Consider the following 14,713-nt stretch of genomic DNA (forward strand, 5'->3'; position numbering starts at 1 on the left):
CGTTGGTCCAGGCTGCATTAGCAGTCGTTAATAACCATCAATCCGCACTGGGCCCGCGTGATGGTTTAAGGCCCGATCTCCCTATCCATCCATAGGGAAGGCCCGTGACCCAGCAGTGGGGACATTAATGGGTTGATGATGATGATGATGATGTATGAGTGTGACTTTCATCATCATCATCACTAATTTAAGAGCCACGCTCTTCTCCATGCTACTTTTTAGGGAAAAATCGGGCAGTTTCTTCCGCCCCTAGTAAGGCTTTACCTTTAGTCAGTTCTAAAACTAGCTCTATCTCTTTCTCGTGATTACTGCAAGTGAATGACGGCACTATTTTTAGAGCAGTCAAAATTGGCACCACTATATATTTTAAAGCATAATAAAAAGGCTGGCGTTTGAAAACGGCAATTTCCAAGTGAATTCCGGCGGGCCTTGAACCGACGCCCACGCGGTTATTTTGGTCCGGCCCACGCCTCAGCTGCTCCTCACGTGCAAACCATTATTATACCACCAAGTACTTGACTACAATCTGTTCATAGGTATAACTTCAAATACATACGTAAACATAATATGTTCTTTTGTGTAACTAAATAAGCTCGCGACTACTATTCCGAATTGGGTTATCGTTTATCGAGTTGCTTTTTTTTATGTTGGACTGAATAAAAAAAAAATATTTTTATTTTTTTTATTTAAATTTTTCCTTTGTGTAAATAAATAAGCTCGCGACTACTATTCCGAATTGGGTTATCGTTTATCGAGTTGCTTTTATATTGGTCTGAATCAAAAAAGATAGATAGATAAAATACTTTATTCTTCTTCTTTGCGAGTCGATGGCGATCGAAGCTAAATTTTTGCTGACCAATAATTGGCCACGCTTACGGCATTGTCATTGTGCTGTACCCTCTTGCCGGAATAGCACCCCCTGAAATCCGACGGGAGGCTGCTGGCGCTGTAGAACGGACAAAAATGATAAAGGACAGCCGCCATCCGATGCATGGTGACATTTCGGTGCCTCAAAGGCTTAAAAGTCGTCACAGCTTCCTTAAAGAGGTGGCTCCATTGGATTCCGAACCTAGCCAAGCCCGCTTAAATCTTTGGCGGCGGAAGTGTTCTCCCACCCCTTTTATCGCGCCATCGGAGGGTCTTCCGCCTGGAAGTAATCTAGCGTGGCCCACATAGAAGTCTTTAAATAGGCTCCGGACACAGGTTGGCCGCTGCAAGGATAATCTCTGCAGGTGGGGATACCTGGTTGATGGTTGTGATGATTGCGAGTGTGGAGTATCACCACAAACTATGGCTCACCTTTTGTGCTGTCCTAAGTGCCCTAACACCTGCACTATTGAAGACCTGTACGAAGCCACTGACAATGCCGTAAATACTTTATTGAGCACAATGGACACAAAATACAGAGATAAGAACAATAGACACTGGAAAGCACAACAGGTGGCCTTATTGCTTATACAGCAATTCCTTCCAGGCAACCTTATGGTACAGGAAAATAAAATAAAAAAGAAAAGGATAAAGATATATTTTTGAAAACTAAAACTCTACTAACGGAAAAATCACGCTCTAAAAGTATGAAACTAGAAAATGTTTATCTGAAATTCTTCTAAATAGTGATGTTTAGGAGATAGCCGTGGTCGTAAACGGTGCAAACTTTTAGGACAAATTGGCATAATAGATGCTCGACCCCTATGGTCCAACGGATGAGCGTTCGGCTCACGATCCGGAAGACCTGTGTTCGATTCCCGGAGGGAACAAATTCAAATTCAAAAAATATCTTTATTCAATAGGTAGTTACTAGGTAGTTACTAGGTAGTTACTAGGTAGTTACTAGGTAGTTACTAGGTAGTTACTAGGTATAGTAGGTAGGTACACTTTGAATCGTCAATTTTTACATTACGAACGTCTCAACCGCCTAAAACTACTGCAGCTTCTCACAACCTGTATAGCCGGGGGAAAGAAGCTGCAAACTGCAACCAGTGTTGCATAGGGTGGTCATCAATCTCACAACCCACACGATAGAAGTACTATAATAGTAAGTAGTAGTGTAGTCGTTACATGAGCCATGTCAGGGGCCTTTGGCGGCTCAGTAATAGCCCTGCCACCAGAGTTGTTAACGGCCTCTGTGGTCCAGTGGTTGAGCGTTGGACTCACGATCCGGAGGCCCGGGTTCGATTCCCGGTGGGGAGATGTCACAAAAATCACTTTGTGATCCCTAGTTTGATTAGGACATTACAGCCTGATACCTGATTGTCCGAAAGTAAGATGATCCGTGCTTCGGAAGGCACGTTAAGCCGTTGGTCCCGGTTACTATTTACGTGATGTAAGTGAGTAATCGTTACATGAGCCATGTCAGGGGCCTTTGGCGGCTCAATCATAACCTTGACACCAGGGTTGATGAGGCTGGTATTCTACCTCACAACCCACACGATAAGAAGAAGATAGTAAGTGAGTATGTAGTTTAAGTTTGTATGAAAGTCGTACAGCCTTAAATTAAAAAGGCTGTTATGTTTTGGCGCCGCCCACTCAAATAACTCACTGGCCCACTTCTACTGAAAGAGTAACAACCTATGATTACACAGTTTCACGTAAATTATAACTTCCTACACAAACTACCGGCAATTATAATACATATTTCCGCTGATTGGATCGCTGAACAACTGAACTGAACTGATTTTAGATTTTACTGTCAAAACGTAAAGTAACTGTATATAAGTTTTGGTGGCACGACGGTAATGAGGTTTTCCCAGGATACGTACTTCAAAAACAGTATAGATAGCGCTGTAAAGATTTCCCTTCATTTAACCTCCTAATTTCACGGATAACATGCGTCATGCATTCATTTAATATGCATCTTTTTGGGTATAAATGATTAAGTATAATTCTGATCAAAATAAAAAGAAACAGTATAGGAAAACTGTGAAAAGTGCCATATGAAATTCCACTCCCTCTTTGAACGGGTTGCAGGCAGATTTTAAGAAAAAAAATATGCACATTTTTTTGTTAGTCACAAATTGTCCGCTTAACAATTTTTGACTTTCTACGTTGAAAATTGCGGAATGCTCCATAAAAACTTCCACCCTCTATTTTAAGGAAGTGGGGGCTTAAAAAGAGACAAAAATCCACTTAAAAATCACACCCATTCCTCGCTCCGTGTTTTTTTTTTAATTAAGATGGGTTTGCTCTTGACTTCGTTCTTCCACAAGAAGAAGAGATCGACGTTGGAACGAGCTTTGCTCCGTTTTGTCGTGAAATACAGACAAACAAACAGACCGACACACACATACACTTTCGCATTTGGTATTTTCTTGTTCTGTACTGGTGAATAAACCTAATCTATAAAAAAGGCAACCCTACTCAATTCTTTAGATGGTATTTACGATTCCTGCTGCCAAGGTCAGAACTTCAAACAATGATTCATGAGCTCGTAGAGGTATATAATTTCGCGAATGCCTCCACTATCATGCATAATAATACGACAGCCGACCTCGACGTTCTGAGGAAATGCTAAACGGAATCGATGAATCGTTACTGTGCTATATAGACTTATTTTAAACTTATGCCTTTAGTGGCTGAGTAGTCAAATTGACAATTATATATACATATTATCTAATCGGTTACTTATTTGTGGTCTCTAGTTTGGTTAGGACATTACTGGCTGATCACCAGATTGTCCGAAAGTAAGTTGATCCGTGCTTCGGAAGGCACGTTAAGCCGGTGGTCCCGGTTACTACTTACTGATGTAAGTACGTAGTCGTTACATGAGTCATGTCAGGGGCCTTTGGCGGTTCAATAGTAATCCTGGCACCAGGGTTGATGAAGTTGGTAATTCACCTCACAACAAACACGATAGAAGAGAAGAAATCGGTGACTTATGGCTCTCCCCACCCCGATAGGGACGAGGGCGTACAGTTATTTAAGTATGTATCATAATTAATACTAGCTTAAAAGTAATACAACATAATAATAATAATGTTACCACCTAAATACAGGGTGTTAGTAACATCGTAACGAATACTGAGGGGAATGATTCAGATCATGATTCTGAGTTAATATCAAGAGGATTTTTCTGTCGCAAAATTCATGGCTTTTTGTGTTTTTTAAGGTTCCGAACCTCATAAGGTAAAACGGAACCCTTATAGGATCACTTTCTTGTCTGTCTTTCATCTTTTTTAATTATTTTCAACAATTCTATACTTATGTGGAAGGAAAATTCAATTTACCCACATGTACTCGTATGGCTACCTGTACGTACTTATACGGGATCTAAGTGACAACGTAACGAATACTGAGGGGGATGAATCAGCTCATTATTCTGAGTCAATATCAAGTTTTACTGTCGGAAAATTCATGAAAATGTTAGTGTGTTTTTTAATTATTTTCCTTCCATACTTTTGCGACGGAAAATTCCACTTGATATCAACTCAGAATTATTATCTGAATCATCCCTCAAAGTTTTCGTTACGATGTCTTTAACACATCATAACCACGCTAATCTAAGTAAAAAATGTTGTCTCAATTTTACCCGAAATTGAAATGAAATTAATGTAACATGAAATGGATGTCAGAATAATATTTTTTTTTCCTTTCTTGCTTTCTTTCCGTCTTTCTTTCTTTAGGTCTTGTTGAAGAAAATCATATCTGAAGGTGATTTTTTCAAAAAGACTTATTCACTATAACTCACTGACATATTTTTCACTATAAGGCTGCGTTATCATCTGGAGTACATATATCGTAAAAAAATAGAACTGGCTATTCTGTCCAATATGACGGATAGAAGTCTCACGAACGACTTTTAACAATCGTTAAAGTCTTGCAAATAGTGCACTGTATCACGCGAGCTTTTTCCTCGAACTTGGCTGTTCTGTCCGAACATGCTTACACCAATATTGGAATTCAGTCGCGACGCCAATTTTTTTTTAATGTATTTAGTCGAAGAGAGTCGAAGAGAGGAGTTTTTAGAATCGAAATAATTATTTTGATCCACAAATTCATTTAATTAAGTTAAAATGCTCTTTGTTATCATGTCTGATGCTGTTGTTGTATTTTATAATATTTTATATTGTATGATTGAGTTACTTCTATTTTTTATTTCTATTTTTTTTGATATATCAAAGAAAGAAAATTTGCAGTGCCCCGACGGGGTGTCATGTTGTAAGTGCTAAATAATTAATTTAAGAACCTTTGTACACATGATTGCACCAATAAAGAATTAAAGAATTAAAGAGACCGGAAGCCATGTCGTCATCAGACTCTGAGTATTTCTTCTCTGCCTTCTTCTCTTCCTTCTTCTCTTCAGCGGCGGAGAGCCGCAGAGCCGCTATGCCAATGACGTCGCAGCATTCAGCATATAGTACAGTGTATTTGATTAGCTCCCAGTTTCTTCAGGTCCCTGATCCCGACGAGGCCTATTCTGCAGTTCTCCAGTGCAGAAGTTCGCCTCGGGAATTTGAATCGTTTTGCTAATTCTGGATGTTAGCTTACACCGATACCGACCCCCGCCGGCGTGGTCGACGACTTCCCTTATTAAACGCTTATCGGTATCGACTCAATATGGTCGATTAATTCTGTAAATATAATCCCCTCAGATGATGCCCTGAGCAGAGGTGCGCTCCCAACAGGGCACCCTCAAGCAACAGCTTACAGCGCAGAGAGCCCTCAGCGCTTCCCAATTGGCCGGCCAAGTCAATGCCATTTGCGGCAAATCTATAAAAAAGTCACATAAAAAATTGATTCGCTCCGTGTCCAGCGTACAAGCTTTAATATACAGCGCGATAAACAATGTAATGTTTACTTTTAAACGTTTTTAATTACAGCACAGCTTTTTACGACGACCGTGCCACGCGTTAATTACCCTTCAAGATGTCACTGTAATTAAGATGAATAAAATTAGTATGAATGTAGCAGTTTTTCCGTTTTATTTGTCGGACTTTTGTCGGAGCCCTGGTAGAACGCTGGCCTCTTACTTTGAGGTCGCAGGTTCGAATCCAGCACAGGCCTAAACCAATGATCATCGAATTTGTTTTCGAATTCATGTTTGGATCATAAATTATTATCACGTGCTCAGCGTTAAAGGAAAACATCGTGAGGAAACCCACATTCTCGAGAAATTTTCGGAGGTATGTGACCTAACCTGTATTGGGCTGGTTTTCCCTTCGCGGGTTGGAAGGTCAGACAGGGAGTCGTTTCTGTAAAAAACCGGACCTGTCAAATCTTCAGGTTAGGTAAGCGGACCCTGTGCTAGGATGCTAGGAAGATGATGATGATGTTTGTCGGACTTTCACTTAATATGCTTTTCACAGAAGAATGGAATTGGAATGAATGGAATGGAGTGGACTACGAAAAAGAATTAAAGGAATAAAAATAAAAATTGATATTCAAAATTCTAGATTAATAAGTAAATTAAATTCATCTCTTTTGGAGTTATGTATGCGTTTGTTAGAAAATGAATTGAAAATAATAATTATTTATTTATTTTGATTTTTTTTCTATTATGTAAATTATTTTACCACTTTTTTGTATTTTTATGTGTTCTCGCTAATAAATTGATTTGATTTGATTTGATAAAGCTCATGTTAAATTTACTATAAAGTAAATTTAACATGATCTTATAATTAAGATTAATGATTACCTAAATGATAAAAATGCCTGGTATTAAATGTGTTCCTCTAGTTATTAAATCATATAAAAAAAAATGTGTTGCTGTTGCATTTTCTTGTTATTTCTAGCCTATTTTAAAGTCCGAAATCATCAATGTATGTTAAAAGCCACAGAAAAATTGCAAAGAGATTGCAACTTCCACACATTCTTGTTAAACCGTAGGAAATTGCAAATTAATTGCAACTTTCATTATGCACGATGGACTCGCCAGACGTTACATTGAGTTACATTGCAATTAAGAGTGCATTCTGGGAATTAATGCAACTCACGTTAAAGCTCAGTTTTAAATGAGTTTTCGACCATTTCGCAGTTGTAGTCAAGTTTTATAGTAAATTAACCACGTCTTCATACAACCCATTTTATTAAGGGTCACATAAGATACATTTTTTTCTTCTTCTTCTATCGTGTGGGTTGTGAGGTAGATTACCAACCCCATCAACCCTGGTGTCAAGGTTACTATTCAGCCCCCTAAGGCCCCTGACATGACTCATATAACAACTACGTGCCTTCCGAAGCACGGATCGTCTAACTTTCGGACAATCAAGTGATCAACTTGTAATGTCCTAACCAAACTAGGGATCACAAAGTGATTTTTGTGATATGTCCCCACCGGGATTCGAACCCGGGACCTCCGGATCGTGAGCCCAACGCTTAACCACTGGACCACGGAGGCCGTTACATTTTATTTATTTCGCTACTTGGCCGGACCAATGAGGACCGCTTTTCGCTCACACTCGGTGAAAAATCAGACATTCCGAAGGTAAATATTGATACATACATACATACATAAACTCACGCCTATTTCCCACCAGGGTAAGTAGAGACTATAGAATTCCATTTGCTTCGATCCTGACACACTTCTCTTGCTTCCTTCACATTCATCAATCGCTTCATACACGCACGCCGGTTCAGAGTAGATCGTATTAAACCTTTTGTAAGGACATTTCCAAATTGGTCAATGTAAGTCTTTCTCGGTCTTCCTCTGCCAGCCCTACCATCAACTTCCGCTTTATATACCGCTTTTGCAATTCTATTATCATTCATCCGCTCTACGTGTCCAAACCAACCTAACATTCCCTTCTCAATCTTAGTCACCATATCGTCTTTTACACCACATCTCTGTCTTATCACACTATTTCTCACTCTATCACTCAACTTCACACCGCAGATGCTACGCAAAGACCTCATTTCTACGGCATTAATCCTACTTTCATGCTTCTTCTGCCATACCCAACATTCACCGTACTTCAGCGTAGGGACAAATATTGATAATGTAAGATATATAAGTAATATCTCAAAGCCTCCACGTGATAGGTAGAAAACCCTTATATATGTGCAGTTGTAGGTTGTAGGTAGATATTTCGTATCGCCTCATGCAATTTTTCCATTAACACGGAACGGAATTTAAATTCTGATACAATCATTATGTTTAAATGTTTACCCAGCCAAGAATCAATAAAATCAATCAAACCTTGGACTATTTGCTTGCATGTGCGTATTCTAATTGCGGCAAAGAGTGGGGTAGGCTTATACATAGTTCCTATTCATGGTGTTAGTGACATCGTAACGAAAACTTTGAGGGATGATTCAGCTCATTATACTGAGTTAATATCATGTGGAATTTTCCATCGCAAAAGTATAGAATTGAAAAAATTAAAAAAAAAACTATAAAAAATCATGAATTTTGCGACGGAAAATTCCACTTGATATTAACTCAGAATCATGGTCTGAATTATCCCCCTTAGCATTCGTTACGATGTCACTAACACCCTGTATATGCATCACATCCACAGTAGCTCAATGCAAACAGACACAATATCTCCGCAACAACACTTAACAAAGAAAACAGTTCTTATATCTCACAAATTATATACGTTATCTATCATAATACAGCCAGCAATTACTTAAGAAAACAAAAGAAGTCACTAGACGGGGGAGATAACTCAGTACTTATATAAACAGTCTACACTATGTAGGTTGTATGTACGGAATAGAAGAAAGTTTTAGGAAAGGGCCAAGTAAAGGCGAAACACAAGCAAGTAAGTAATTAAGTAAAATGTTTATTTTTCATAAGAAATACAGAAAATATTGATATAATAAAAACCCCACAAAACCAATTCCTCGGTTTTTCTGTGGGAGTGGAGTTCGCTTAATGTTATTATGTTTAAGATACTTACAGTTAGTTAATAATAAGCAAATAGTTCACACTTCAACTTTGAACTCCATTCGTCCGCAAACTTTACGACACGAAGCTCTGCCAAATTATATTAAACGGTCGTTTTGTGTAAGTATATTATATAATATTGACTACCATGCAAGGAAATCGCTGCTCATCACAGGAAAGTTAAGAACCTTAGTATGATCGAGTATTTATCTAAAAAATTCTTTTGTATACAGTATCTTACGAGAAATAATGATAAATCGCAGCCTATCACATGAAATACATTGCCAGTAAAGTGGCTATGGAATTTGAGAAGTAGTCGAGTTGTCGTAGTTATATGTAAGAATACTTGTTTGCAGTTTATTTAAAAAAAAAACATAAACTCCAAAACAAACACATCATGTCACATCTTTAGGTTAGGTTAACCAAACCCTGTCTGCATCTTGCATTTGGGTTGTGAAATCAGTGAGCGATCTCATCAACCGTGGTGTCAGTTACTATTGAGCTGCCAAAGCCCCCTGACATGGCTCATTTAACGACTACAAATTAAGTAAATAGTACCCGGAACCGATTGCTTAACATGTCCTCCGAAACACGGATTATCTTTATTTGGGACAATCGGGTGATGAGCCTACAAAGTCGTAACCAAATTGGGATCACAAACTGTTTTTTGTGTTTTACCCCACCGAGATTCAAACCCGGAATCTGCGAAAAAACACCACATCAACATGTTCGGTCACGAGTACTAATATGTTTACACTTTGAAACCATGTCACATTAACTTTTTTGACAAATTAAACCGTAAATCTCATTAAATGTCAAATATGATAGTGCGACAGGGTTCTAATGTGGGTACATGATATTGCTCATGACTGTTCCTAGCGTTATTTTCACGAACACGGGAGAATGGAAACACGCTAGGGAGATGACGTATGTAGTATAATACAGCTGCAGCTTCACTAATGGTATCTGTTTATACACACAGACAGACAGCTATTCCATTACAACTGTAGATGACAATTAATGCGAGATCAGAGTGACCAACATGTTTGTCTTTTTTTTGAACTTTTTTTTCCCTCAGCGTTACAGATTCCGGTGTAGTTTTACAGCTAGTTACATAATATGTAATTTAATTTTTTGACGTTCAAAAAGCGCTAACTTTGTAAGCCAATTTTGAAAAACAAACATTTTTGATATTTTTTTTTTAAGTTTTGTTATTCAACTCTTTTCTCAATGTCTCTTTACATCACTGACAATACTAAAACAAAGATAACAGAGATAAGAGAAGATGGTGTGATAAGAAAGAGATATGGTGTAAAACACGACATAGTGACTAAGATTAAGAAGGGAATGTTAAGTTGGTTTGGATACGTAGAGCGGATGAAGGATAATAGAATTACGAAAGCGGTATATAAAGCGAAGGTTGATGGTAGGGCTGGCAGAGGAAGACATAGAAGGATTTATTTACATTGACCAAATGATGAGAGAGAAAGATGTCCTTAGAAAAGGTTTAGTACGATCTACTCTGAACCGGCGTGCGTGTATGAAACGATTGATGAATGTGGAGGAAGTAAGAGAAGTGTGTCAGAATCGGAGCAAATGAAATTCCATAGTTGCTACTTACCTCGGTGGGAAATAGGTGTTAGTTTATGTGTATATGTAAAACAATGACCAAGTCACGTATGTAATTCGAACTACCAGACCAATATCCGATCCTATACTTAGGTGGCTCCCTTTACGAAATTCCCATATCCTTTTCAATATTCTATATAATCCTATATAATACTCCCCTTTACCTCAAAGAGCGCTTTAGTTTGAGGAAGGAAGTTCACAAACGGCTGCCTCGATCGTGCACTAGGATGCTATTCGTATCACCCACCCATCGAACTGACTATTAGACCCGGCCCGCAGAATACCAGCGTCGTGGCTCACGCCGCGACTTATGCTGAGCGAGGTCCTTTTATTCCGAACGCCACCACAGATGATCGGGCCGTCTCAGTGCGTTGCATTTATGAACTCTTACTGTTACTTATTATTATTATTTATTCAATTCAAATTCAAATTATTTATTTCAGAGTAATATCCATAATTATAAGTACATTAGATTAGATAAGTTAAAATTAAATTAAAATATATAAAATCAAATACTTATGATTTTAGTTTTTTTTATGTTTTTTGATCTTGGCTTTTTTTGTGTATTGATTTCCGTGTGGTTTCTGTCCTGTGTTGAATGTAATGTACCTGTATGTCTGTGTATGTGGTGTCCGGGAGTAATAAATGCTTTCTTTCTTTCTTTCTATTACAGCCAGTCTCTTACTTATGCAAACTGTGCGCTTATGGAACTCCTTACCTGCTTCCGTCAGAGTCGTTAACTCTCTTCAAACTTTCAAAAACCTGTTACGATATTCTCAGTATATTACTATTATGTATGATGCATTTCATATATTTCAATACTTATTTAGTCTGTGTGTATACTCTATTCAAATTCAAATGCAAAAATATCTTTATTCAGTACGTAACATAGTTACACTATGAATCGTCATACTTTACATAACGAACGTCTCATCCGCCTAAATCTACTGCAGCTTTTCACAACCTATATAGACAGGGAAAAGAAGCTGCAAGAAAAACCTATAGTATTATTATAGTTTCTTTAGATGATAATTAGGTATAATTTGATAAATATACATTACGTATATTATATTGAGTATTTATTAATATATGTATAGTTTTTTTTTGTATTAATTTTAGTTTACTTTTGTTTATTTATTGTTGCACCATCCCGCAACCGAGTCTAGTTTCCTGGTAGTGGTTGCCTGGAAGAAATTGCTCTACAGCAATAACGCCGCCCACGTTGTACTGTATTCATGTGTTATGTCTGTTTTTTTATATTAAGTTCTGTGCAATAAAGTGTCTTTTGATTTGATTTATAATTCATAAAATAAATAAGTATTAAAATGTGTTAACAACAGAACAACAGTGGCTGCAAGTTGTCTTTGATTACTTGTGGCTCTGCCCACCCCATTAGGGATTACGGGCGTGAGTTTATGTATGTGTGTATGTATGTATGTATTAAAATGTGTAAATAACTCTGTTTGTCTGTATGGTACAACGCGAAACGCTTAAACCGCTGGACCGATTTAGATGAAATTTGGTATCAAGACGGCTTGCCTTTCAGGGGAGAATACACAACAGGTTTGAAATCATCCCTTTGGGAATTAAAAGGGTAAGTAGATAAAAAATGTAGCGCGCGCGATTACCATGATGCACCAGCCGTGGGTGAACAACTAGTTATTTTATAAAAATATAAATTGTATTGCGATAAGGCCGCCTTTGCTCACCTTAGAATAAGTTTATCCTGTAAATGTTTTGTGAGTTTGTGTGCAATAAAGTGTTTTATTATTATTATTATTGTTAACTACATTATTTATAATTATAGGTATATTGGCCAATAAGTATATTACTTAATTCGGATTTAGAAAGACAAATAATTAATCAAAATGTTTAGCTTTGCAGTAGTTTTAGGCGGATGTGACGTTCGTTATGTAAAATTGACGATTCAAAGTGTAGCTATGTTACCTATTGAATAAAGATATTTTTGACTTTGAATTTTGATTTTGAATTTATTCCTTTCACATACACCTTAGCAGACCAAAAGTTGCACACGCTCTCGCTTTTTTTATTAGCAGAATAGGCTAATTTCCAACTAGTCAAATCAGTTACTTTTTACTAAACGTCAAAACACGAAATTTCTATAGAATACTTATAAAATAGCACACTGTGACGTGATAAAATGTCAGACTTATTATTACGTTTTTAAGAGAAAAGGGTTTTTGTCAGTTTAAAACCTGTCTTTATTTAGTAATCAGAATTTCATAATTAATCTTTGCCCTAGGAAAATACCCAATCAGATAAATAATTCATTAAATAGTCAAAGATTACCAGCACAATCAACAAACTTATAACGTACGCAAGTTGAAATTCTTACTAACCATGATACTTTTTTATAATGTTAAATAGGTACATATATGTTTATATATGTTTTTTTATATCCTTGTAATGCTTATATTTTTAATAAATATGTGTAATGCGTATCTTAGTCCAAATATCAAGTATTACAAAAAAAGTCAAATAACCTAACTTAAATGCGTATCTTATATTATATCAGAAAACAATGTTTTGTTTCGGGTACTATCTTCTTTAGTTCTTCTTCTTTAGTCTTATATTCTTTATATTCTTCTTTAGTCGTTTTCATTATTCTTTATATATTTTTGTTCTATGAAATTACCGTATTATGTTTGTATTATGCGGTCTACTGTCCCTCTTCTTATTAATATTAAGTCCTCCACCAACCCGCACTGGAGCAGCGTGGTGGAGTATGCTCCATACCCCCTCCGGTTGATCGAGGGAAGGCCTGTGCCCAGCAGGGGGAAGTATATAGACTGTTTATGTATGTATGTGTACTACTACTCTAGGGAAACCTATAATTGGCCAATGTATAAGCACCATTACCACTGTTAAAATTTAATTGTAAGCTGTTTTCTCAATAAACAGTAAAATAAAAAAATAAAATACAACACGATTCCTTATCTCCTGAAACATTCTAGATGATTCTAGAAAATAGCCCGTGGTTACAAACAACATAATACGCACAATAATTTCTTCTTACAATGCACGAAACGTTAAACCAGTACAAATAAAACGTAAACTGAGAGACACACCCCCAACAACTCCACGCCGATATAATAAAGCCTATTTTACTATGAACTCAAATCCCCGGCTGAATAAAAAATATAAAAGTTTTTATTCGTACATTTATATGTTCGAATATCGCTTATTTATTAGTGTACTTATAAGATTATTTGTTATTCGAACAAGAAGTAGGTAAATCATTGACGCATACCTTACTGCGCATCCTCGTACCGTCGGCAGAAAAATTGTAAACAACACAGAACCGAATTTAACCGGATATGGCCTAAGAAAATCTAGTTCACTATGAATAGTTTTAATGTGTTACTACTTTATAATAATTATATTCATATCGAACGCATTGTTGAAAATGCGTTTTCTTTTTTTTTTTGTCATAAACAAAAAAGGTGTTCTACATTTTGTACGTTAAGAAAAATATTCGTATTAATATAAAGCTCCGAGATTTTTGCAGACTGTACTACTGACGGTGCATTAAAAATGTCCGTCAAAACAAAGAAATGATGGTCCGTGCAGCACAAGGTCGCGGCTTCAGGACAATTATGACCAAATGGCACGCTCGGGGTGGGACACGGATGATCCGCAGTCCACGGGCCACCACCAGCGCAGATACCCTACAACCTTGCGTTGACCGTGAAAAGAATCATCGCTACGCCTTACCAAGGAAACCTGATAAAGATTTCTATCTTCCCATCCGACCGTAGCGCTACGACACAATGGACTACGACAGAACCGTAGCGCGTAGCATAATTTTTTACTTCAACATTTCTTTTTTGTTTAAGCTGATTACAGATTGAGTGTGTTTTTGGGGAGTCACGTACCTGGTTTAATCGTGTCTTTCGGTTTGAAGGTCGTGTGGGTTCACTCGCGACGCGGTTGGTGCGGTCGGCGGCGACTGACTGACTGGGCCCGGCCTGAGCCCCGCCGCCCGCGAACCCCCCTCCTCCCGCCCCGCGCTCCAGCGGATAAACAACGTGCATTGTGGCCCGATCTCTGGACCTACTGTAGTGTACAATTACGGGCGCACCTCTAACGAGAAACAGTTCCATTCTACTTCCATTTCTCCTTACCTACTCGCTTATCTACTCGACTATCTAACTAACTTATCGATGGATGAGACAAAGAAAGGAAGAAGCGCAACGATCGCCAGATAGGAAGGTGGATTCTAAATGAATTTGCTGGCCA

At 37.7% G+C, this 14,713-nt stretch overlaps 1 protein-coding gene across 1 annotated transcript in view; it reads right to left on the reverse strand.

The window, feature by feature from the left end:
• The window catches only part of LOC126382084 (acetylcholinesterase-like), an 83,090-nt gene extending 68,668 nt beyond the window's left edge, over positions 1-14,422 (reverse strand). The window contains exon 1 of the mRNA XM_050031808.1: positions 14,350-14,422. The gene's annotated coding sequence lies outside the window, so the exon portion shown is untranslated. The remainder of the gene's footprint in view (positions 1-14,349) is intronic.
• Between the last annotated feature and the right edge of the window lie 291 nt (positions 14,423-14,713).

Source organism: Pectinophora gossypiella, chromosome 3 (genome assembly GCF_024362695.1).
Source record: "Pectinophora gossypiella chromosome 3, ilPecGoss1.1, whole genome shotgun sequence".
Classification (NCBI taxonomy): domain Eukaryota; kingdom Metazoa; phylum Arthropoda; class Insecta; order Lepidoptera; family Gelechiidae; genus Pectinophora; species Pectinophora gossypiella.